General features: G+C 38.5%; 1 long non-coding RNA gene across 2 annotated transcripts in view; it reads right to left on the bottom strand.

Moving 5' to 3' along the window:
• Positions 1 to 1,360: 1,360 nt before the first annotated feature.
• The window catches only part of LOC110207786 (uncharacterized), a 53,381-nt gene continuing 27,911 nt past the window's right edge, over positions 1,361 to 26,830 (bottom strand). Inside the window, exons 2-4 of one of the 2 annotated variants that reach the window (XR_002324318.2) lie at positions 5,512 to 5,600; positions 3,760 to 3,895; positions 1,361 to 1,615 (exon numbers count right to left, since the gene is read on the bottom strand). This is a non-coding gene — a long non-coding RNA (uncharacterized LOC110207786). The remainder of the gene's footprint in view (positions 1,616 to 3,759; positions 3,896 to 5,511; positions 5,601 to 26,830) is intronic. The other variant, XR_002324317.2, reaches the window with a different exon arrangement.

The following is a 26,830-nucleotide window of genomic DNA, read 5'->3' as shown; positions in this document are numbered from 1 at the left end:
CGACTTTAGAAAAACCTGGAAAGACTTCTATGGTCTGATGCTTAGTGAAGCGAGCAGAACCAAGAGAACATTGTTCACAATAACAGCCACATTGTGCGATGACTAATATTGATAAACTTAACCCTTGTCAGTAATACAAGGATCTAAGACATCTCCAAAGGCCTCATGATGTAAAATGCTATCCACATCCAAAGAAAGATCTATGGAATTTGAATGCAGGTTGAAGCATACTATTTGCTATTGTTTTTCTCTTCTGTTGAGTTTTGTTTCTTCTTTCTGGTGGTTCCTCCTATTGGTTCTAATTCTTACTTACAACATCACTAATGTGAAAATATGTTTGATAAGAATGTATATGTATAGCCTATATCAGATTGTGTGCCATCTTAGGGAGGGTGGTGGGGAGGAAGGGGGAGAAAAATTTTCACCTCAAAAGCATATGGAAGTGATTGTTGATAAATCAAAATAAATTAAGAAAAAAAAGAAATTTGTATTTTTTCCTGGCTTCTACTTAAATTTCTCAAAGCTTTTGGACATTAAGTAAGGTTACTTACATACTTTCCACAATGTGAGATGTGCTTTGGTGAAAACAACACCATTCATTCATCCAAGATATGTTTATTAAACAACTTATGGCAAAGATATACCAGTTTTTCATCTCTATCTTTATTAGTGTTTCCCCTTTTATTTTTTGTGGTAAGTTATTCAAACTGTGTATGTAATGAGTTGTTGTTTTTGTCTTTCATTTTTGAAGAGACCAATGACATGATGGGGTGATCTCTTGACTTGCCTGTGAATTGGATCTAAGTGAGGCAGAGTTGCACAAAGTCACCAGCTTCACTCTTTCATCCAGAGTCATTGAAGTCTAGTTGAAGGACAAGTGTCAAGATGATTTGTGATGGCCTGGGATGCAATGGATGACCTTGGTGTCTTTGATATCTGACCAACCTCCAAATGCTTCACAGTGCCTGCTTCAGCCAACTTCATGGCTGTTGGAACAAATTTTTTCTCATGGTTCTTTCATTTGTTTTCCCAATTGTTCTCCCATTCCACCAGGGTAAGTCTTCACATGCTTAGGGTAGACATCCCCCTAACTCATGAATGGGTGTGAGGCCTATTGATTACCCTCAAGCTTCTTTAGCCTGTCTGACAAGACAGTTTACTGTGGTGTGGCCATTGCATAAGTTACAGCTTCTTGAAGCAACAGATGAGATTTGGGTGAAAGGTGGATACCAAAGGTAGATGAACAGCTCTGAAAATGGCTTGTCAAGCTCTCACACCAGAAGTCCTAGTGCTAGTGAAACACCTTATACAACCCATGTAATGGGGTTACCAAGCCATTGAAAAGTTACCAGTCAGTCAATCAATCAATACATATTTATTGAAGGCCCATTTTATGCTTTACCTCTGTGTGGAGGGGGGAAAAGCATGGTCCCTGCTCATGAGAAGCCAATAATTTAGTACACTTTTAGTTTGCTACATTACATACAGTAAAACGAATACCTGGTTCAACTTAGATCTTTTGTCTATGTCATTTATCTGAGGTTGGAGCTAATGTCAGATGTTTCATTCCCAGAATAAGAGTTTGGGCTTGTCCAGAGTTCATTTGGTTGTGGACCTAAAAAAATAGAATAGGTTGAGTATGGTAGAGACTAGAGAATTAATCAATTAATCAACAAGCGTTTGTTAATCTCTTAGTTCATGTTAAGCAATGTGCTAGCTACTAGATATTTAAAGAGAAAAGTTAAATACTGAATGGCAACACGTAATTTCTATTCTATCAGGGAAACAACATGTATATACTCATAGACATCAAAGTACACATAACAAACATGTATGTGTGCATATGCCATGTGTATTGTCTATACATGTATGAAACATATATGTATATGTATGTAGAAATGTACACAAAGAGTAAATACAAGGTAATTTGGGGGAAGAGGGTACAGGCAGAGCTGATAGATCAGAAAGAAACTCCATGGCACTTCATCTGAGTTTTGAAGGAAACAAGTGATTCTAAGAGGCAGAGGTGAAGAGGAAGTACATTTCAGTCTTGGGGGATAGACAGTGCCAAGGCATAGAGACAGGAGATAGGATATTCTGGGTGAGAAATAGCAAGAAATTGTCTTGATCACAGAGTACAGGAAAGGAAGGAATGTATAACCAGGCCATGAAGACAGGTTGGGTCCAGGTGATGTTGGGCTTTAACAGATAGAAGGGTGGGGCAGCTAGGTGATTCAATGGATACAGCATGAGCCCTGGAGTCAGGAGGACCTGCAGACACTTACGAGCTATGTGACCCTGGGCAAGTCACTTAACCCCAATTGCATCAAAAAAAAAAAAAAGCTAAAGGGATCTCATATTTGATCCTAGAAACATTCAGAAGCCATTGTAGTTTATGGGTTTAGGGAGTGAAATAGTCAAAATTGCTTTAGCAACTGTATGAAAGTCAGATTATAGTGTGGAGAGATTGAGGCAAGAAGATGAAGAAGGAAAGTATTGTAGCCAGGCAAAAGGATATGAGATCCTAAACTTGGCTGGTGGCTATATTAGTAGAGAGGAAGGGAAGATGTTGTAGAGGCAGTTATATGACACAGAGGGTGGAATGTTGAACTGGAAGTCAGTTAGACCTGAGCTCAAGTACTGCATCAGACACTTAAAAGCTGTGTGGTCCTGGCCGAGTCATTTAACCTCAGCCTCGGTTTCCTCATCCGTAAAATGAAGATAATAATGGCACCCACCTCACAAGGTGAGGATCAAATAAAATAATCTATATAAAGTGCTTTACAAATCTTAAAGCACTATGTAAATGCTAGCTCTTATTGCCATTTTTTTATTGTAGAATTAGAAATGACACTATTTGCCAACTAATGGGTTATGTGGGGTAAGCAGGAGTGAAAAATTGAGAAAGACAACAAAGATGGGAAGATAGTGGTGCACTCAACAGTTATAGATGTTTGGAAGAGGTATAGGTTTGTGGGGAAAGTTAATGAGTTTTGCTTTGGATATGTTAGCCTGGAGATGTCTGTAGGATATCTGGTATAAAATGTTTAGTAGATAGTTGGAGATTACTGGAGCTCTTAAATATATAGAGAAAGGATAATAGGCAAAGTAGGAACAGAGACCCACTTCTAGGGAACTCTAGACTATTGAGATTTCTCTACAAATTTGAATTTGTTTTGGTCCTACATTACCTCAATATTTAAGATTCTACATTAAAGAACATACAAATATACCATTGGTCCTTGCTCCTATAGAGATTACATGATAGTTTCAAATGAATCTGATCCATAGAGAGACAAGGACAGTCCTAAAGCAGCAAATATGAATAGATGTGTTCCAGTTTTAATGTTCAAATTAATAGTGCTAGTCAGTTTTAATGCATTAAGTAGTGTGTTACTCAGTTTTAAGGTAGTAAGTTTTAAAAAATGAAAAATGAGGATGTTGCATGATCTTACTGTAACATTCTGTGCTTTCTGTGATGCAGCATGAGGAACACATTCCATGGTTTTAATGTGTGTTTTCCCCCTCTGTTATTTGTCCTTTATATTCTGAAGAAGAGAGTTCTGAGAAAATAACAATTGAAATATCTATTCTATCTAATCTTCTTCTCAAATAGCTGCCTTATAGGAGCACCACTTATCCTAATATGTTCCGTTTCATCTACTTTGATCTATGTCATGACATGTATAGTTAATTAGACCTTACAAATAACTCTTAGATGGTTAGCGCCCCTACATCAGGAAGTCATTAGAATCTGACCTCTCAAACAGTCAAAGAAGGGGATGAGTCATACACAGCTCTTGAGGTTGACTTGGAAAGGAATCAAGAAGGAGGCAAAAACATTGGATGATCATTTGCCAGTAATGCTGAGTGGAGGTAGGTGCACACAGGGAAACTGAAAGGAAGTACAGTGAAGGAATGATCAAGGATATATGGTGATATTTTAAACCTAAAGAATCATAGATTTGGGATCCACAAAAGGCATTAGAGATCATCCAGTCTAGCTCCCTCATTTCACAAATGAGGAAATCATATCTTAAGTAGGGTGAAATGGATTTTTCTATGATTTGGCCTTTGATAAAGGTGTGCTTGAGGTTATTATAAGACGTTAGTCTGGGCATTACAAACCATCGGTAAATAGCAAATGAGATTTGGCAGATAGGTGGTACAGTGGAATCAGGAAGACTCATCTTCCTGAGTTCAAATCTGGCCTCAAATACTAACTAGCTGGACAAATAACTTAACCCTATTTGCCTCAGTTTCCTTATCTATAAAGTTAGCTGGAGGAGGAAATGGCAAACTATTCCAGTATCTTTGCCAAGAAAACCGAAAATGGGGTCACAAAGAGTTGGACATGCCTGAAATGACTGAATAACAACAACAAAGAACCTTCAAAAAAGGATTACAAACTGTAAGAGAATCTACCCCATTGCAGAAATGGAAACTGTAGAACAGAAATGTTCTTTCTACCCCAGGAACTAATTGTTCTCTTGGACACCAAGACTCCGAACTGAGTCTTGAATGACTAAGTTTTCCTTAAAGTCTGACCTCTCCAGACTGCTTGCTTTCATTGTTCCCTCTCTAGTGGATGACCACTCTGTTTTATGTAAAGATGGCTTCAGAGACCTTCCCCATGATCAGATCCTGCTTGTGAGGTGAGATGCACTTTATGCCTGTGTCTTGGGCTGAAGTGATGGATATTTGCAGTATGCATGTTAAAAGCCTGAGTGCTTTCTAATAAGCAATCAGTGACATAAATGAAAGTGGGCATTTAGAGGGAATAAAAATGCCTACTCTGTTTTCATATTCTCTAGATCACTGTTCTTTTAAACTTGTCAATATATGTGAATTTTGATGAATAGTTATCATGCAAACTTGTATAGTGATCTCTAGTAATTATCAGTGACACAAAAGTTGGTATTGGAAGAGAATAAAATACCTAATCAGTTTCAATATTCTCTGGGCCATATTTCTTTTAAATGTGCACAATACATGTGAAGTTTGAGAAATAATTACTATGCAAACCTGTGTAGTGTCCTTCTCTAGCAAATATTCCCGAATTTAAAGCAGCCTGGGATTTAGGGGCCTGAAAAAGCTCCCTGATATTTTATACTTTGACAAAGACTGCAATATAGAACACAAAGTGCTGGTTTATGAGTCAAGAAGCCAGGCAAATGTCTCTGGGTGCTGTTACATATTTGGAAAGGTCATTAATGAATTTTTTTTCTGCTATTATCTCATACAATGCCAGTGCTTCTGAGCCCTATCAATAGGCTATTATTGTTGATGAGTATTCATGATCCACCCACAAACTTTCACCCTTTCTCCCCAGAGGGGAGTGGCAGGCACTTGGGAGATACCTGCCAAAGGCTAGGAAGTAGATACAGGCCATAAAAGAGAGCAAGCTAATTGACCTTTACAGGAATTTACTATGGCCTCTTTCCCCAATGCCCCAACCAATTGAACCAATTACTATAGATTTGTCTTTCTGTAACATAGGCAGTTTCTTACCTGTATCTGATCTCATACTTCACTATATTTGGTGATTTCAGAGGCAGGATCAGCCAGAAATTTTTCCTTCTTTCCTCACCTTCAACCTTCTAATAGAAAGAGAAAGGAAGGAAATCACTGTGCCTCACCTCCTCATCCCCAATATCTGTGACCCACCACTACCCCCAGCAGGTCTGTATAGGAAAGGTGGGGAGATTGAAGTCCTGTTCTAGTGCTCATCCTTTCTACCATTCTCTCCATCCTTTTTCTTTCCTTCTCTCCCCCATTCTAGCACTGTTACTTGTCAGTAAGAATATTCTTGTCAGAGGGTATGGAAAGGTAACAGAAGGAAAAAATTATTTTAAAAAGGAAGACAAAGGAAGGAGGCAGGAAGGGAGAGAAAGGTAATGGAGAGAAAAAACAAGGGGAATAGAGAGGAAGGAAATAAGGGCAGAGAAAGAGAAGTGGGAGGGTAGGGAAAAGGAAGGAGGAGAAAGAAGAGAGGGGGAAAGGAGGAAGAGAACAGAGAAGGGAATGGAGGAAAGGAGAAAAAAGAGGATAAGAGGAAAGGGAAGAAAAAAGAAAGGAAGAGAATGGAAGGAGAGGAGGAAGAGGAGAGAAAAGGAAGTGAGGAAAAGGGAGGGGAAGAGAAGGGAAAGAAGAGAGAAAAGAAATTGGGAGACAGAAAGGAAGAAAGGGAAGAGAGGAAGGGAAGTGCTAAAGGGAAGGGAAGGGCAGGGAAGAGCAGGGGAGAGCAGAAGAGTGAAAAGTTCATCTTCTCTTCCCATCATGGTGATCCATGATGTTCTTCCTCATCTCTGCTTTTTACCTTCTGCCACCTTTCCCCCATTCCCACCACCTTCATGACAATAATATTAAAGGAGAAAATGAAGAAAATGGGAGAGGGATAGAGAAGAGTAAAGGAAAGTGTCAGTTTCATACTAGATGTGCTCCTCATTATTCTCACACCCACACACCCCTTCCCATCCCCTCCGTAGTACAACACCTAGCTATCCTTAGTGCCCAAACCCAAAAACTAAAATCTCAACTTTCCAATCATGTTCTATGGCCCCAATTGCTATCTTACTCAGAGTATCCCTTTTAGTTCTTCAACCAGCCACATCCTGTCCCAAGGAGTTTTGATAGGTATTGGGTGGTGGTGGAGGTGGGGGTGGTTGTGTGTGTGTGTGTGTGTGTGTGTGTGTATGTGTGTGTGTGTGTGTGTGTGTGAGTGTGTAAAAGGGCCACAAGAGGCTGAGATTCCTATCTTCCCACAGTAACTCTGTTTCATAGCAGAAATTCCCAAACTGATTTAATGATAAAACATTTTTGAATATGAAATAGATGCTATTGGGGGCAGCTAGGTGGCTCAGTGGATAGAACACTGGCCCTAGAGTCAGGAGGATCTGAGTTCAAATCTGGATCAGACACTTGACAAATACTAGTTATGTGGTCCTGGACAAGTCATTCAACCCTTATTGGCTCAAAAGAAAGAAACACATGGTACTAATTCTGGTGAACTTGGAATTTTTTTTAAACCCACCTCTTTAACATCCTAGGCAAAGAAACATTTTTTTTTTCATTAAGGCAATAGGGGTTAAGTGACTTGCCCAGGGTCACACAGATAGTAAGTGTCAAGTGTCTGGTCTGAGACAGGATTTGAACTCAGGTCTAATGACTCCAGGGCCAGTGCTTATCCACTGTGCCACCTAGCTGCCCCCCAAAGAAACACTTTTTAAGTGAAATGTGCATTGAAAATAACTGCCTTCTAGGCCTTGCTATGCTTTTTTGCCTATTCAGAGATAAACTTATTAATGGAAATTACAAGGACCAAGTTCTTGGTGAAAAAAATAAAATCATTTTTACTAATATTAGTAAAACTAGTGGGGTGGAGCTCATCTAAAAAGTATAATTTAAAAATTTAATTTGTTTTTAATTTCTGAGTCAAAACTTAAAATGAGGATGAATGAAGAGAAGCAAAAGCTTAACAAGACACAGATAAATAACTGTCCTGCCCTATAAGGAAGGACTGTGAGACACAGGTAGGAATCACAATTTATCCTTGACCCTGACTTTGTGAATAATGACTTATGTGGACTCAAGTCCATGGACTTAAGTCCATGCTCTAAATAAGCTTATGCATGGCTAAAATCTTGACAAGCTTATAAATCATCATAGTCACTTGGCCTTGCAACCTGTTGAATTGGTAGGGGTCAATTCCTTATGTTTGATTTCCTTTCCTGGGTTCCAGAACCCAAAGCATTTCTTTTGTTGGCCTCTTTTACCTCTCTGTCACGAGGCTATTTCCTCCAATCCAATGACGGCCATGCTATTCTCTTTAGAGTATAATATTATTTACCATATTTTCCTTTAGTGATAGATGATGTGTACTCCAAGCCACACATTTCCCAGGTAACACTGCCTTCTCTTGCAGATAGTTGAAGTCTACTGATATTTTTTTTGAAGAACTCTGGATTTTCTTTGCTTTTTTCACATTCTAATTTATATTATACTTCTTCATATATATACTGCATGATGATCAACTCTATAGTGTTGTGAGCTTATTTAGTTCTGGGATCATGGTTAGTTTTTCATCTTTATGTCCCATACAAATGGAATAAAGGATATTATCATACAAAAGAATGACGCAAAAAAGAAAATGGACTTGTCACAAAATGAGAGTGAAGGGTGATTGGACAACCTGTGTGTTCTATTGGTATCTTCCTAAGGTCAAGAGGAAGATCCCTAGCACGTTGCCCGACTTCCTATGGCAAATTAGGGGAAGAACATGAACAACAACCACACAAGGTGGGAAGACATAGATGGATTTCAATCTGTATCATAGGAGATAATGTCCTTAGCAATGAGATTACAGACCCATTTGAGAATTAAGTTATCACCTCCTAGCATAGTGCCATATGTAGTAGGAATGCAATAAGTATTTATGCAATTGAATTGAGTGGCTCATGAACAAAGAAAAACATAGGATGAGGGAGTCTGTTCACTTAAAGAGGACTGGAGCCACACAAATTCTTGAAGGCTGTATAGACTTTTTCCTACACTCTATGTACATGATCATGCTTCATGTCTGAAATGCTGTCCCTCCTCTACCTCCTGGATTCTCTGGCTTCCTCTAGGTCTCAGCAAAAATCTTACCTTCTACAGGAAACCTTTTCCATTCCCACCACCCTAATTCTAGTGCTTTCTCTTGATTATCTGCAATTCATCCTGTCTATTTCTTACTTGTATACAGCTGTTTACATGTTGTCTCCCTCACTAGACTCTGAGCTGCTGAGATCAGGTACTGCTGTCTTTTGCCTTTCTTTGGGTCCCTAGCACTTAGCATAGTGCCTTGCACATAGGAGGAGCTTAATAAATGTTTACTGACTGACTGACTGACAATACTTCATGGCAAACATTACCTGGAACATGTAACACTTGAGTAGATTGCAGCTTACCTTACCTTTGAAATTTTTTCCTGTCTTGATGAAATCTAGAAATCACTATGCCTTTTTTGTCTTCTTTACAAATCTTTGTCTATACCACATCAAAGGGTTATACCATAGCTTTGCATAGAGCATAGCCTGAATGTGCTGGAATACCTGAGAGTTAGCTTTACCACTGGTCCTTCCCAGAGTGGCCACCAGCTTTGTGTTCCATGAATACCTATTAATGTTTGAATGCCTAGGCAGCTAGGTGGCACAGTGGGTAGAATGCTGGGCCTGGAAACAGGAAGACTTAGTCAGGCCTCAGGCACCTAGTAGCTATGTAACCCTGGTCAAATCACCTAACCCTATTTGCCTCAGTTTCCTCATCTGTAAAAATGAACTGGAGAAGAAAATGGCAAACTATTCTAGCATCTTTGCTAAGAAAACCCAAAGTGGGGTCATGAAGAGCCAGACATGACTGAACAACAACATGCTTAAGTAAAATGAGTTAAATAAACCTTTATATGTTGTCTAGGGACCTAAATGGTATTAACAACAATTGAATTTCATTTGAAAAATACATTCTGGGTTTAAAACTAACTTAAAAAGCAAATTTTGGAATTTGACCTATTTATAGGTATGAATTGTCCATACACAAAAGTTCAATTACTTAAAATTAAATGACAGGAAGGACAATTTGAAATAGTGATAATTCTGACTTATAGACTATTCTTATGAATAAATGCTCTTTATTCTTTTAAGTACATACTTAAAACTAATCTAATAGTGTTGTTTGGTGGATATCGTTATATGGGATCTCCTTCAATGAATAAATCAGAACAATTTGCAATGAACAGATCAATTATTTGTAGCAAATGGTTATTCTAAAGTACTTAATTTGCTTATTTCAGTACCTTAAATGTTTGTCCTATACTCTTGCTTTTGTTATGAATTTGGTCTTTCTTTGTGGGGGGGGATGGCAAGATTTTGTTAAGTTTACTTAAGCCTCAGCCCAACCCCTATCCAAATTTTTCATTTGCTTTTTTATTTTGAAATGTTTATTCATTTTTTTTACATAACCTTCATTTCTGAATAAATCCTTCTGCCCCACTCTACCCAATGAGTCATTCCTCTTGAAAAAAAATAAAAGAAATATATTTCAACAAAATTAACCTACAAATCAAACCAATCTGAAAATATATGCAATATTACAGACCCATAGTCACCCATCTTGCATAGAAGGACAGGGGTATATTTTATTATCTCTTCTTTGGTGACAAGCATGGTTATTATAATTATGCATTTCGGCTAAATTATTGAGAGTTTAACATTCAGCACAAGGAATGTCTGTATTCTACCCTGGTAAGAATGCATTTGGAATATTGTATTCAGTACTAGTGCCATATTGTACAAAGGACACTGACAAGTTGGAGAGGGCTAGAAATGTTATTTAAGAAACTAAAGGAAACCATTTTATTTAGCTTGAAGCAAAAAATTCATTGGGGGTAGAGCGAGGAGGTGTGTGTCACGATGACTATTTCCAAATATATGAGGAACTCTCATGTAGAAAATGGTTTAAACTGGTCCAATACGACTATGGGTACCAATGAGTTAATTATAACTGGCAGCTTTCATTTACTGTAAGAACTTTCTAACCATTAGAGCCATCCAAAAATTGATCGTGCTACCTTTAAATTAATGGAAGAATTAGTAAGTTCCCTGTTCCTAAAGTTGTTCAAAAAGAGCATTGATGTCCATAGTTGGATGGTAGTAAAAAGGAATTGTGATTTTTGACCTCTGAAGCCTTTTTCATCTCCGGAATTCTCTGATTCTATAACTCTAATAAGATTTATTGTATATTTTAAATGGGGTTTATAAAACAAAGAGCAGTAAAGAGGCAAATATTTACTTCACAATGGATTACATCATAAGATAGCCAGATCTTCTATAGACAAAACCTTATTTGATTTACATACCTAGATGCAGCATGGTTTAGGATGGTATATGTCAGAAAAATTAGGGTTCAAGTTCTTCAGTCATTTCAGTTATATCAAACTCTTTGTAACCCCATTTGGGATTTTCTTGACAAAGGTGCTGGAGTGGTTTGCCATTTCCTTCTCCAGCTTATTTTATAGGTAAGGAACTGAGGTACACAGGGTTAAGTGACTTGTCCAGGGTCACACAGCTAATATGTGTCTGAGGCTGGATTGGAACTCAAATCTTCCTGACTCCAGGCCTAGCACTCTATCTACTGTGCCACCTAGCTATCCTAAGGATTCAAGTACTATCACTAACATTTAACTATTTGTATGACTTGAAGTCACTCAGGCTGCCTGAAACCTAGTTTCCGTACTTATAAAGTAACAGAATTTAACTTAGATGACCTTTAAGGTCTCTTCTGATAAAAGGACAATCTTCTGGCCATTTCTTGCCAAGAGGACAACTCTTTAAAAAGCAACTATTTCCTCAGGTTTCTCCAGATAAGTAAGCAGGGATGTCACAGATAACGTCTTCCTTCACCACAGGACCCATCAGTGCCTGAGGCAGTCACGAGTCCAGGTTTCTGGATTGACAGAAGCCCTAGCATAGATATCTCAAATGGCATACAAGGGATGTTCTGTTGACACACCTCATTATCCAGTTGGAAACATTTTTATTTGACTTCTTAGATTAATTAAGTCTTATCATGATGTTAGTTCCATTTGAAGACCCTCTTTTCTTTTAGACTCCACAAATGCAAGTCATTCTCAGACTTTTCTATTTAGGCAATTGGGGTTAAGTGACTTGCCCAGGGTCACACAGCTAGTAAGTGTTAAGTATTTGGTCTGAGGCCAGATTTGAACTCAGGTCCTCCTGACTTCAGGGCAAATGCTCTATCCATTGCACCACCTAGCTGCCCCCATTCTCAGACTCGAAAGGGCATCATTCGAATTATAGAATCTTAGAAGTTTAAAACTGGTTGGGAAGTCCAATCCCTTTTCTTCCCTCCCCCTTCCCATTTTTCAGATGAGGAAATCCAGTCTCAAAGAAGTTTCTTGCTGTGCCCAGTGTTATACCTCCAGTGTCAGAATTGAGACTACATCTCCTGACACACAGTCCAATGCTACTTCAACTACACTATTTCATCCCTGCTACGAGTAATTCATTTTAAAAAATCTTTCCAATCATTACATAAATAAATTGAGTGACGTAAGCTTGGGAAGTAAACCAGCGAATTTTTTTTTATATTTAAAATGATTGTACCAGATTTAATAGTTTATTAGAGAATGATGTGGCATTCCTTGGTATAAATGCCCAATTTTGTTATGAATCATTGGAATTCCATCTTATATGAAGCTTATCTTGATTCCTCTGTGTCTGAGGCCTTCAGTTTTGCTGTCATAATTTTGATTTAACTTTCATAACATTTCCTTTCTTGAGCCAACCAAAACTTTAAAAAGAAGCTTTATGTTTTTTTTCCATTTTTCTCCCCAAGACATGGAAATTAGGATCTTAAATTATAACACATCATAGCTGATCAATTACATGCTAAAAAGGAATTTTAAAATGTTATAAATCTCCTGCCATGATTTGGATGAGAGTTTTGGTTTAGTTAGGTTTGGGGTTTTTTTTTTTTTGGTTCTGCTTTTCAGTCTCACCAATGTCACAGTTAATAGGATATCATTTTAAATGAACAAATAAACAGAAAGACATTCAAAGTCATTTACAGATAACCACATTTATTCTCATATTCTCTACTACATCCTGATGTTATATTTCATTGCTTCTTGAAGGTAGAATCTAGAAGATATGTCACTTGAACACACATTCTGGCAGGTCCTGCTGAGCTGTGAATCTATCGAGAATGGGGCTGATGAAGGACTATAAGTCCACTGGCCAAGAGCCATACTTAAAAAATAACTCAGTTCAAAGAAACTTGTCATAGAAAGGTCAGTCACCAAGTGGTGAAGTTTTCATCAGCAGTCACTCTCAAAATGTGTACACACCAATGAAATCATGGATCTCTCAAAGTATCAAAGCAGTCATATTGCATTTTTAAATTATACCTCCAAGTAATCTCATTCTACCACCACCACCACCACCATTTTGCAGATAAGAAAACAGCAATACAAAGAGGTCTAAAGTGCCTAAATCTGAGCTAGGATTGTAAGTAGATCAGAAGCCTCCTGGGATCTGTCAGCCAAGGACTCCCTCTGTTGGACTTTGTTGTCTTGCTCACTTTAAACCTTTAGGCAACATTTTGTATCTTAAAAGAAGATCCTAATTGTGGTTAATATTCATGACCAAATTTAAATGTACTCCATCTTGACTAAAGGGAAAACAATTGCAAATCGACTTAAACTGAAGTGTGAGGGATTTAGAGTAGATTTAGGAAACAAATCCCTAACTCTTGTGGTTGTTCGGTAATAAAATAAGTTACTGAGAAAAATGAGCTCATTTTCTTAGTAGAGCAAACTGTTTTAAATAGAACAGATTTGTATCCATCTATATTATTTTAGTTTTTCTCGGTGTGTTGGATGGTATGCAGGGGTGGGGAACTGTGACCTCCAGGCCATATAGCCCTCTAGGTCCTCAAGTGTGGCCTTTTGAATCTAAACTTCACAGAGCAAATCCCCTTAATAAAAGGATTTGTCCTGTAAAATTTGGATTCAATTAAAGGCCACACCCAAAGATCTAGAAGCTACGTGTGGCCTTGAGGCTCTAGATTCCCCACCCTTGGATAGATAAAGGTTCTCAACCTGTAGTCTGTTAATTTTAAAAAATACACACACACACACACACACACACATTTATAGTTGTGTTTCAATAGAATTGGTTTCCTTTGAATTCTTATCCATTTAATCATTTAAGAACATTTTTCAGGAAAGGGTCCGTAGGATCTGCCAGATTGCCAAAGTATGTGAGTGTGTGTGAAGGGGGACAGGAGGCTCCATGGCACAAAAAGAGGTTAAGAATCTCTAGACTAAATGATGCTACATGAACTCTGTGTTTCAACTCAATTCTATTCATCCTCTATATAAGGCATACAAAAACAAAAAGCAAGGCAATGCTTTCCCTCAAGGAGCTTCTATTCTATTGGGGTTATCATTATTAATGATTACTAAATAGTGATATCGGTTTATATTTTTCTAGTACATAGCGGTCACAGAGGGTTTTCCCGTGTATTAGCTTGTTAAAGTACAGGAAATTAGAGGATCCTCTGGCTACTACTAGTGGACATGTGCTTGATTTGTTTGTTCCTGTAATGTTGACACATTTTCCCTCTAATTAATCCTTCCAATATTCTCTAGCTGTTTTCATATTGGGACCAAATACATCCATTCAGAATATGACTAGATGACACTAAAAGTACAATGTTTGGTCACAAAATAATAATGGAAAGTTGACTGTGGTTTATCCACATCTAACTCCCCAGTAACTCCTTCAATGAGCACTTTGCTGAAAACTAATCTAAACCATTTACGGACAGTAACTATCTGTGCTAATCATGACAACAGTTATAGTAACAATAGTCTCTTTAAAAAAACCAGCACTTTGCAGTTTATAAAATGCTACCACCTATATAATCTAATTTGCTGTCGTGTTGTTTAGTCATGTCCGACTCTTCAGGACTCTCTTTGGGGTTTTCTTGGCAAGGATACTGTTAACGGTTTGCTATTTCTTTCTCCAGCTCATTTTACAGATGAGGAGTGAGGCAAACAGGGTCACACAGCTAGTAAGCATCTGAGGCTGGATTTGAACTCATCTTCAGGATGTTCACTTCATGAGTTCACTGATTCCAAATACAGTGCTCTATCCATTGTGCCACCTAGCTGCCCTCTAATCTAATTAGCTCCCACCAAATATCTCTGAAACAGACAGTACAAGTGTTATTAGCCCCATTCTATAGATGACAAAACTGAGCCCTGAGAGGTTTACTGATTTTCCTAGTTCCATGAGTGAAAAGGTGTCATGTTTGATAAGGTCTTCTGCTTCCAGTCTAGCATTCTTCCTCCTCCGCCACAATGCCTACTAACATAGACCACAATTAGGTAATTTTTAAGGGCTCTTACATAGATGTAGCTGTCCCAGTGATGAGGTCTAGGTTCTGAAATGGTACAGTGGGTCCTGCCAAAAGAATTTGACCCAAATCTTCTTTCAGCCAGAGAAAAAGTATATTAGGGATAAATCACACAGGTCAGACTCTTAAGGAATCTAAACATTAGTGATGCCAGTAAGGACGAGTGGGCATGAGGAAGTCTCAGCGTTTAAATGGGGGACAGGGTGGATCTTATACACACTCAAATAATGTTGGGTGTTTGGAGGAGGGGCTAGGAGAAAGATCATGAAGCTGGGGTGAGTCTAGGGAGAATTCCAATGGGAATATCTGGGGGGTTGAATAGACAATGGAATAGATAATGAAGGGAACTGGAAGGAAGAGGTTTGAAGGAAGGATAAGGTCAAAGGTGGGAAATATACTAGAGCTTCATTAGGTTTTCAAAGGGAGATAGAGATAGTTGATAAGGAAAAGCCATTGAGTGGAATATAGCCTCAGGTAGCCCTTTGAGACCAGAGTGAGTTTTTAAGGGTTTTCTGGGGCCCATATACAAATGGGACCCAAATTCTTATTGGGGCAAGGGGCAAAGGTCTCTGCTTGGGCCCATGCTCCATCACCAGAATGGAATAAAATTCTCTAAATATCCAGTAGTACTTTTCATAAGGTTACTGGCCTCACTAAAGTTTAATATTAGTCATTGTATTCAAACAACAAAAATCCTGTAGATTGTTATCTGACATATTTGTTGCTTTAATTCTGACTTTTTTTGGCCTTCTAAGTCCCTTCTACAAACATGAGACATGATTCTTGGTTTCTTCATTTAAAGGGAAGGAAGGAGCAGCTAGACAACACAGTAGATAGAGCACTGGCCCTCGGGTCAGGAGAACCTGAGTTCAAATTTGACCTCAGACACTTACCAGCTGTGTGACTCTGGGCAAGTCACTTAAACCCAATTGCCTCCGGGGGGGGGGGGGGGGAGGAGAGTAAATTAGCTATCAAAGGTAGGGAGGGCAAAGGGTTTGCTGGGTATAAGCACCCCATTAATGACTGTTAAATGGTTAGAGGGATCAAGGAACTGAATAGCCTGCACTTCAAACTTCCCCCACTCTAGTACTATATACAACGATCAATTAAACAAACAAACAAACAAAATTATATCAACTAAAAATCTGAAGCATTGTGTCAGAATGACTACAGAGTTGTTCTTGGAGTTAAGAAGGCACAGGGTTAAAGCCCTGCCTCTGCAGTGTACTAGGAGAGTGAACATCAGATCCTAGAATTCTAGATTAAGGTCTCAAAAAAACTTTGGAGGTTATCTGCACAACATTTAACCTGTTTGTGCCCCCAGGCTACTCATTCAGGCTTTAAAGTACAGATAAATTGCTGTTCTCTGGTAAAGGGAGTTTTCACACTGGGAACTCCACACATTACTAAAATAATATGTTGGAAACCCCCCCCAAGCTATAAGCTTAGTATTGCTCCAAGGATTATAGAGTAAAAATAGAATCCTCATTCAAAGAACCAGGTTATTCGGTATTCTTGCTAAATACATGATTAGGAGCTGCCAAGGCCTAGGAAAGTCCCAAGATGAGTGGAAATAAAGCCAGTTTGTTTGTCTCCCTTCCCTGGCAGAGAATTTTCTTATATGATCCAAGAACTTCTAATCAGGGAGCATGGGGCACCCAAGCAACAGCTCCCTCCTTCTGTCTCAACCGGGAGCCCATGCCCCTTCCAGCCTCCTCAGATGCACTAGTATGGCAAGTGACACTGAGGATATGCTATATATACTGACTCCAGGCACTCAGCAGATTTGAACAATCTACTTTTTTTTTTTTTACAGAGAAGGTGGTGAATTTCATTTATGGAGAGAGTTTCCTTACCTTGACGCTCCATATAGCCATATATCAATGAAATCATAGATCTGTGAGAGATGAACTCTCAGAATTGAAGCCTTCTCAAAAGGGCAATAATTTTTTATTATTATTTTAAAAATCCTCCCCTGCTCAGACCCTGTTTATAAGCACGTAACAGAAAGAATAAGTCCTGCCCCCCAAACTGAGCCATTTGCCCTTGGCTTCCCACCTCTTTCCTTGTCTTTGAATTTGGGGCCTAGAATGTAAGCCTCACCTCCCAGTTAGAATGTAAGCCCAAGCCCACCCCCAGTTAAAGGGATAAGGGATAGTGGTGGTTGGAGACTTTGCTTGGTGCAAGGAGATTTGCTTTTACAGTGCAGCCCCTGTTACTCAGTCTCTCTCTTCACGTGTATGGAAGGAGCAGACAGCCATCTTGACAGATTGTAATAAAGGTAACCTTTGCTTTCCACCTTGAGAAGTCTCTGAGTTAATTTGGGTTAGGGTCACTGTGGCACACAGATCTAACCCCTTTCCCTTTTCCAAACAAAAATCTGTATCAAATAAATAGTGCAAGTATTATTATCTTCACTTTACATATGAGGAAACTAAATCTATGAAAGTTTAAGTGAAGTCACATGGCTTACAAATCTCAGAGCCTAGGCTCAAACTCATGTCATCTGAGTCCTTTTGAATAATCTACTTTGAATAATGTTGAGCCTACTTCCTTTATTAGGTTTTTGCCAGTTCAGAAGACATTTCTGTGCTTGACACCTTGGGAGGTGTGGGGGAAGGTTGCTTTAGAATTAAGCAGTATTATTTTTTTCATGGAAAAATCTCAATTTTGCTGTCCTATGGGCTGCCTGATAGCAAGGCCTGAGAAGACTGCAGGAAGTTTGAATGGAGGGCAAGGAAGAAGGAAGAGGAGAGGTATAAACAGAAAAGGAAGATCAAGAAAAAATGTGAACTCTATTATTGCAAGGAGAACCTCAAAGGGACAATATTCTCCTCTTTTATGCATTGGTCTTTATCAGTTTTATGTTGATTTAATTTAAAAGCTTCCTGGTCATTTTCTCTATGCAGAAGTGAGTAGGGGGAATGTTTTGATGCCTTCCCTCTTGGCAGAGAAATAAGCACTTGGTTGATTACCTAGCTATAAAATTATGACATTAAATACTGCAGCTATGTGACTAACAAAGAAAAACATTAGGGGCATAGCAAGTTTTCAAGTCACAAAACAACAACAGGATGTTAATAAAATTTTATCTCATACCAGCTCAAAGGAGACTTTTCAATCATCTGCTCTGTATTTTTCAACTTTTTGTCATACTGTTCAGAAGACATTTTCTTAGTAAGATCAAGACACATGGAAAACCTCAATTGTTAAGAACGCTTTTGAAATATTCATGCACAAAATAACAATAACATAACAAAATGCTTTTAAATTTTAAATCACAACCAGATATGTCAGATTAGAATTACTTTTTTCATAAGTTTATTTATAAATAAAAATAGTTTACACAAACTAAAAATATTTATTTGAACACCTGCAATGTTACTGACTAAAAATATGTTTCTTCTACATTCAGGGATTCACAATGCTTTGGAAACCTTCAACAAATGCTATAATTTCCATACTGCCATGCAAGGCTTTCTATAATCAGCACAGATTTGACTGTGGGAGTTCCTTTATGTGGCCAGCTCCTTTGTGGAATATTGTACTTAGATACTCAGATGCAATAGGTAATTCTTGATGTTCTTCCTACCCAGGGAGATCTTACAGTGAATGGAATGAGAGAAAATAGAAAAAACAAAACAAAACCAAAAAATAAACAAGTGCTGAACATACTTAAAAACACAAGCAATAGAAGATATTCATTAATTTATTAAATATTTTAATGTCTACCATATTATCTAATTCACTGCTGCGATCGATGAAATCCATTGAAAAGGATAGGTCACCTGTAAAGGCGATATCCTTTGGATGGTCCTGTTTGTGGATGAAATAGCACCCACATTTAAGAACTTATTGCATCAGGCCCCCAAACAGTGCTTGTTTCCTAAGGGATAAAAAACAAATTTTTTGGTCTTGTATGTAAAAACATAATCAGTTTGGTTCTAGTCTACTTTTCAGACAGATACAACATTTTTCCCTTTACAATTTCTACATTTAAGCCAGAAAGGATCAATAGTTGTTTTCTGAATTCTTTGTCACCTCTTGTCACCATGCATTTGCATATGCCATTACTCCTGACTGGCAAGTATTCCCCTCTCATTTCTGCAGTTCAGAATCCTGTAATCCAATGACTCTTGCCCCCTTACTCTTCTTCAAATAAAACACTCCATTTCATGATTCTGAGCATTTTATTAGCTGTCCTCCATCCATGTCTAGAACTTGGTCCCTATTCTCTGTCTTCCTTCAAGTTTCAGCTAAAGTCCCACTTTCTACAAGAAGCCTTGGTGCCTTCCCTCTGTTGATTATTTACAATTTGTCACGTGTGTGTGTGTGTGTGTGTGTGTGTGTGTGTGTGTGTGTATGTCTTGTTTGTACATAGCTGTCTGTGTCTTCTCTCCCCCATTGGATTGTGAGCTCATTAAGAGGAAGGACTGGTTTTCACCTTTCTTTGAATCCTTAGCACTTGGCACAGTGCATGGCTAGGTATTTAATAAATGCTAGTTGATTGACTTTGAGGTTCAGATGCTACCTCCTTCAGGAAGTTTTTCTGCTCTTCTCTGCTGAAAGAATTTTCTCCTCTTTCAAGTTTTCTAAGAGGACTTTGTATCTCTCTCTTGCCACTATCATTTTCTACCTTACCTACCTTTCCTACTGATCTGTGTGCATACTAGGTCTCCCTTCCCCCATTCCAATATATATTACATATGGGCAATACTGTGCAATTTTAATCTTGATATCTCTGGCAGCTAACATGGCACCTTGAACATAAAAGCTGCTTAATGCATGTTGAACTTAATGGAATAAGAGAGATTTAAAATGCTATAGGAATTAGAGAAATCCTCCAGCTTGGAGGCTTAAAGAAAGAATAATAGAAGTGGTAAATTGGGATAGTTGGATCAGTAGGAAAACAGCACTTCAAGCTGAAGATCTAATATGAATACAGGGTATATAGATCATGTTTAGGAAATGTCATGTTGTCCAGTTTGGCTTAATCATAGGGAGAGTCAAGTAGGTAGAGGGAGAATAGGCTGGGAAGGTAGGATCACAGATTTAGGGATGGAAGGGCCTTTAATGGTCATTGAATCCATCCTCTCACTTTAAAGATAAATGGAGGCCCAGGAATGTTAAGTGATTCGGCAAAGATCACACAGGGAGTGTCTGAATCAGGATTTGAATCCAGGTCTTCTATACTCTAAGTCAAGGGCTTATTGAACTTTTTCCACTCATGACCTCTTCAGTGCTTCTTAAACTGTGGGTTTAACCCATATGGGTTTGGGACCCACAGCTTAAGAAGCATGTACAACAACCATGCTGCTGCCTTAGGTCATCTGAGTCCAAATTGTTGAGCGCCTTGAATCCCAGGTGACAGAATTTTAACTTTGTTAAGCAATAGAAAGCTATTGAAAATGTTTTAGAGAGGGGTTCAAATGATGTAAGCTGGGCTTTAGGAAGGGACAGTGTTGCATACTGGATGCAGTATTGGGATTTGGAGTAAGGAAAATCTAGATTCAAATCCAGCCTCTGACATTTCCCACATCAAGTAATCTTACCTCCTTTTGCTTCCATTTTTTTTTTTTTGTAAAATGGAGGTAATATCACTTGTGGAAGCTATCTCACAAAGCTGTTAGGAAGTTCAAATGAGGTAACATATTTAAAGTGCTTATAGTCTTTAAAGTACAGTGTAGAGACAGCTAGATGATGTAGTGCATAGAGTGCTGGGCCTGGAGTCAGAAAGACCTGAGTTCAAAACCAGCCTTACACATTTACCAGCTGTTTGACCCTGGACAAGACACTTAACCTCTTCACACCTCAGTTTTCTTTAACTGTAAAATGGGGATCACAATAAGACCTATTTCCCAGAGTTGTTGTGAAGATGAAATGAGATAATATTTGAAAAGCACTTAGCACAGTGCTTGGTACATAGTAGATATTTAATAAATGCTTGTTTCCTTCTTTGGGATGTCATAATTATACATATGCATATATAATACATATTAGTTATTGTTATTGAGGAAACAGTGTGGAACAGTGGAAAGCATTCGGGATTTAGAGTCAAGAAACCTGGGTTTGAATCTTAACTCTGCCACATACTGACTATAAGACTCTGGATAAGTCACTTAACCTTTCTTGGCCTCAGTTTGCTTATATGTAAAATGAGCTGTTTTACTAGGTGGCATCTACTTTTCCTGGCATATATCAAGTGCTTAATAAATGCTTGTTTCCTTCCTCTCTTCTTTACTCCCTCCCTTCTTCCCTTCCTTCCTTCTTTCCTTTCTTTTTCCCTGCCAGCTCTACATCTATGATCCTATAAAATTACTCTGACAGCCACAAATAGGACAGATGTGAAGTATAAGAGAATCTAGGCTGGGGGATTAGCAGCAGGCCACTGTACAATATAATCAATCAATTTGGGTATCATAATTCTAGATTTAAAAGGAACCTGAGAAGCCATTTAGTCCAACCTCCACATTTTACAACATCTCTAGGGCCCATAGAAGCTAAGACTTGTGTAAGGTCATGTAGGTTGCATGTCAAAGGATTTGAGTTCAGGTCCTCTGATTCCAGACAGTCTCTTTCCACTGTACTTTGATGCTTTCCTGTAGATAATGTAGGCCTAAACTAGCATGTTAATCATAGAACTAGACAGAAGGTGTTAGATGCATGAAATATTTTGCAGATAAAAGTGACAGGATCTAAGGATTGATTGGATTTGGAGGAAGAGGCAGTGAGATTGGAATAAAATGACAGAGTCATTAGGCCTTGTGACAGAGAAAATGGTGGTGCTATTGACAGAATAAGGGGAATCAGGAAGTCACAGAGGTGAGAAATGTGTGAGGAATACAAAAAGTTCATTTTGAAAGATGATGAGTTTGAGGCACTGAGTAGACATGCAGGTGGAGATCTCTAGTTTTGAGGACATGAAGGTCTATACAGTTTGAGAGGATATCATGATACAGTTAAATAAGCCCAAACATATGAGTTATAATTTCATCTTTGCAACTAACCAGCAATGCAAAAAGGAGTAAATCACTTATTCTCTCAAGATTTCAGCTTATTCTTTTGGAAAATGGGAGGAAATGGACTAGAGAGAGGCACCTTGCCATAGTAGTTAACAAGATGAATTTAGAATTAAGAGGACCTAGTATCAAATCCCACATGAAAATGACTAGCTGTGTTACATTGGGCAAGTCATTTTATCTCTCTAAGACTTAGTGTCCTTATCTGTAAAATGAGGTTGAGTGACAGCATGCTATAGTACAGTGGTACCAGACTTGAACAGAAATAGAAACCACTAAACCATACATAAAGGTACTACTGGCCATATATATTGGCTTAGAAAACCACGTATTATCATTGGCTATGTTTTATTGTATTTTATTTATTTTGTTAAATATTTCTTGTTATTATTTAATCAATTAGTTATATCCAATTCTTTGTTGACCCCACTTGGGATTTTCATGGCAAAAATAGCTACTGGAGTAGTTTGCCATTTCCTTCTCCAGCTCATTTTACAAATGAAGAAACTGAGGCAAACAGGGTTAAGTGACTTGTCCAGGGTCACCAAGCTAATAAGTATCTGAGGCAGATTTAAACTCAGGTCCTCCTGACTCCAGGGACAGCAATCCATTGTAACACCTAGCTGCCCCTTTTTGTCTAGTTTTGGCTACACTCAGGAGTGTTTCTGGCTTGCATGTAGGCCACAACATGTGTTTGATACTTCTACAGTAGTAGATAGAAGACCAGCCTTGGAGTCAGGAAGGTCTAAGCTCAGGTTCTACCTCTGACACACACTAGCTTTATGATAATTGGGATTACTTAATTATTTTTATTTATGTCTCCAGAGACTATCACAGTTTCTGGAACATATTAGGTACCTAACATATATTTATTGATTCATTGATTCTCACAGCTCTAGGCAACTCTCTGAGACTATAAATCATAGAGAAGTTGCCAATCTGCATTGGTTGAAAGAATTCTCATTCAAGAAATTGCCTATACCAATGAAATCAGAGGTTTAGTCCCTCTCTGTCTCTCCCAAAGATGGGGTTAATAATACCTCTCAAATATTTCATGAGGCTTCTTTGGCTAATCCATTCTATTGTCATGCTTAACACGGAGCATACCCATGGAGGAGATTTCTCCAGGTGATTTTCTAGGAGAGGAGTGTGGAACCTGTGCAGCCTCAAGGTCAAATGTGGCCTTCTAGGTCCTTGGGTGTGGCCTTTTGAATGAGTCCAAATTTTACAGGACAAATCTTTTTATTAAAGGAATTTATTCTGTGAAGTTTGGATTCAGTCAAAGGCTCACACTTGTGGACCTAAAAGGCTACATGTGGCCTTGAGGCTGCAGGTTCCCCACCCCTGGTCAAGAAAAAGATCATGTAGGAACAAACCCAAGTAGGACTTTTTATAGCACAGGAGGGTTGGAAAGAGCCATTTGGCAGAAATAATGTCAAGAAGCCAAAGAAGTTCACCAACTCTCCTTCCTCATAATTCATTATTAGTTTTTGAAGGGTCTCTGGTATTAGACAATGGCTCCCTGAGGACAAAACCAATAGTCTTCGTTCTCTGACTAAAAGGACAATGATACGGGCAGAAGTGAAGAGGTCTAGGGCTTTTGGAGTGCTGCAAGTCCAAAATCACAGTACCAGGCCCTGCTGAATGAATTCAACTCAAATCTTCTTCAGCCAGAGGAAAAGTTTATTAGTGATAAATCACATTGGCCAGGTGACGCCAGTAAGAAGGAGCAGGCATGAGAAAGTCTCAGCCTTTTGAGCTTGAGGTTCTCAGCATCTGAATGGGGGACAAGGTGGATCTTAAACACTAAAGTAACTTTGGGTGGCCAGAGAAGGGGCTGGGAAAAGGGTCTAGGTAAGAATTCTAATTGGGGAGATCTGAGAGACTGAACAGACAATGGGAATAGCTAATGGAGGGAATAGGAAGGCAGAAGTTTGAAAGGCATCTGCACAAGATCAAAGAGTGGGGCTAGGACTTTCAAAGGGAGATAAGGGGAGTCGATAAGGAACCCTTTGAGACAAGAGTAAGGCCTTTCTGGGGCCTATAGACAAAAGGGAGCCAGATTCTTTTAGAGTGAGGGGCAAAGGTGCATCTGAATAAGATTAAAACGTAAGGCTAAGGTTTTCAAAGGGAGATGAGGAGCTTGGGTCTGTAGACAAGTGGGAGTCAGATTCCCTTTGGGGCAAGGGGATCTTGGCTTGGGCCCCGCCCCCATCAGAAGAGCAATATGAAGAGAGGAAGAAGGGACATAATGGGGAAGGGGAAAAGGGAATAAACATTTATATAGCACTTGTTATGTGCTGGACACTGCAGTAAGTGCTTTACAAATATTATCCTCACAATTACCCTATGAGGTAGGTGCTATTATCAACTCTATTTTACATTGAGGAAACCAAGAAAAACTGAGGTTAAGTGACTTGCCAGGGATCACATAGCTAGTAAGTGTTTCAGGCTGAATTTGAACTAAGTGAATTTTTCACTCTAGACCAAGCACTCTATTCCTTGCACCACCTAGCTGCCTCCAAGACTATTTTAGTCCCCTCTTCACTGTGAACAATAAGACTGAAGCAGGTGAACATAGCTACATACCTTTTGGAATGTATGCCTGCACCTCATTTAAGAGAGAGAGAGGAGAGAGAGAGAGAGAGAGAGAGAGAGAGAGAGAAGAGAGAGAGAGAGAGAGAGAGAGAGAATTTGGATGATAATTAGGAGAGTGTAATATCTTTGAAGCCAATTGGAGAACAGATTGTCAAGTGTCAGAAATCTTCAGAGAGGTCAATGATGAATAATTTTAAAACCAGTGGGTTTGTTGATTTAAGATTCAGGGGAAATCTTTGATACAATAGCTTCAGTAGAGTGGTGAGTTTGAAAAGTGGACTATAAGATACTGGAAAGATGGAGTCAAAAGTAATAAGTATGTAGAGGCATTAGAAGAAGACAGATTTTCCCAGAAGTTTTAGAGTGAAGAGAAGAGAGAAGATAGGATGATACATATGGGATAGATGAATTAAGGACTCTCTTTTAAGGATTTGAGAGACCAAAGCATTTTGTAAAACAGATGAGGAAAAGCTAATGGATGAGATTAAAGATGCATGAGAAAAGGGGGATAACTGCTAGATCAATGTCTGGGAGGGGAAGAGAGACAATAACAGATCAGAAGAGCATAAAGAGGGATTAGTTTAGTGAGAAATAAGGTGTATGCTGTAACCTGAAGGAAGGTGGAAAGGACTGATGATGATACTAAGAAGTTTTGAGGAAGCAGGTTGAGGGAACTCTTGTTGCAGGCCTCAGTCTTCTTGGTGAAGTAGTGTGCTAAGTCATTCAATCCAATAAACCCTTGTTAAATACCTACTATGGACCAGCCTCTGGTTATACAAATATTTAAGAAATTAAATAATTCCAGTCCTCAAGGATCTTATATTCTACACAGCCTTTTGTTTGAAGTGTTGGAGAATAGAATTATGGTAAGAAAAGAGGTTTGGAACAGTTCTTAGGCCATTTAAATGAGAAAATGAGTTGCTTAGGATAAAAAAGAGTGAGTGCCTAGAAGTAAGGATGTTCTAGCTGAAGTTATATAGCATAAATTTTTAAGAAGTGGATTCAAAAAAAATTTTAAAAAAGAAGTGGATTCAGTCCAGTCTCATTACATTGTTCAGGAACAATCAATCCTTTTGGGAAATGAATGGGTAGGCATGGTGGATAGAGCACTGGCCCTGGAGTCAGGAGGACCTGATCAGACATTTGATGTTTATTAGCTATAAATCTTGGTAAGTCACTTCACCAGTATTGCCTCACCAAAAATAAAAACAAAAACAAACAAAAAACCCAAAAAACAAAAATGAAAAGGAATGGGTAAAATGGTATGAGGATTCACAAGTTAAGAATAATGGAAGATCATTGTGGAAAGGAATTGCAGAGTAGTAATTAGTAAAAGGTTAAAGTGCCAGGCATCATAATGGAGACAGAGGCAAGTGAGGCCAGAGTAAGGAAGATAGACTGGGAGAATAGGAAGGGCCCAAAGGGCCCAGAAGTCACAGTAAGGGTGAAGTGTGAATGTAATATGAGGGAGACAACAGGAGAGGGGAATGGCCAGAGTATAGAATTTTAACACTTCAAAACTTGGAGATTTGAAGTAAAAGCAATATTCTAAAAGGTGACAATATCTTAGGTGTAACTATACCAGTGTATGGGTAACAAAAGAATGGAGAAAGAGGTTGTTAGAGTTTAAGAGGCTAAGGAATTGCTTGCTTTAATTTTTAAAGAGGATGACATGAATATTGAAGTTCCCAAGGGCAATTGATAGTGGATGATGTGGAAAGGAAGACCATGATCCAGGTATTAAAATTCATAAAGAAATTTGGAGAGTCACCTGGAGGTTTGTTTTGTCCATGTTCCATTGAATGGCTCCATTACATCAAAAAGCACTGACACAGCAGAACAAAATACTGCTTTAAAAGCTGTCTTCCAACAAAATGTCTCCTGTGTGTATGCTAAAATTATATTCAATTATCTTCTGATAAACCAAGATGTAAAGGTACTTGCGACTGTCATTAAAGAATCTTGCACATAGTTCATATGGAACAGGGATTCTCTATAGAAATGAATTCCTCCAGATGCTCTGGCTTGTGGATGACGGTGTGCTGATTGCACCAAGTCCTAGAATGGAACAGTATCCTCCATAAGATACAAAAGCATTAAAAAACCATCACTTTTCCAACCTGTATAAGAAAAACCAAATGGATAAAAAATACCTATTTTATTGATTATAACATGCAGTTGGATAAGCAGTTTACTGAGTTAGTCAGTATCTCTCTGTCTCTGTCTCTTTGTCT

This window comes from Phascolarctos cinereus, unplaced genomic scaffold (assembly GCF_003287225.1).
Source record: "Phascolarctos cinereus isolate Bilbo 61053 unplaced genomic scaffold, phaCin_HiC Scaffold_4;HRSCAF=312, whole genome shotgun sequence".
NCBI classification, from domain to species: domain Eukaryota; kingdom Metazoa; phylum Chordata; class Mammalia; order Diprotodontia; family Phascolarctidae; genus Phascolarctos; species Phascolarctos cinereus.
This window is presented reverse-complemented; position numbering and strand designations above follow the sequence as displayed.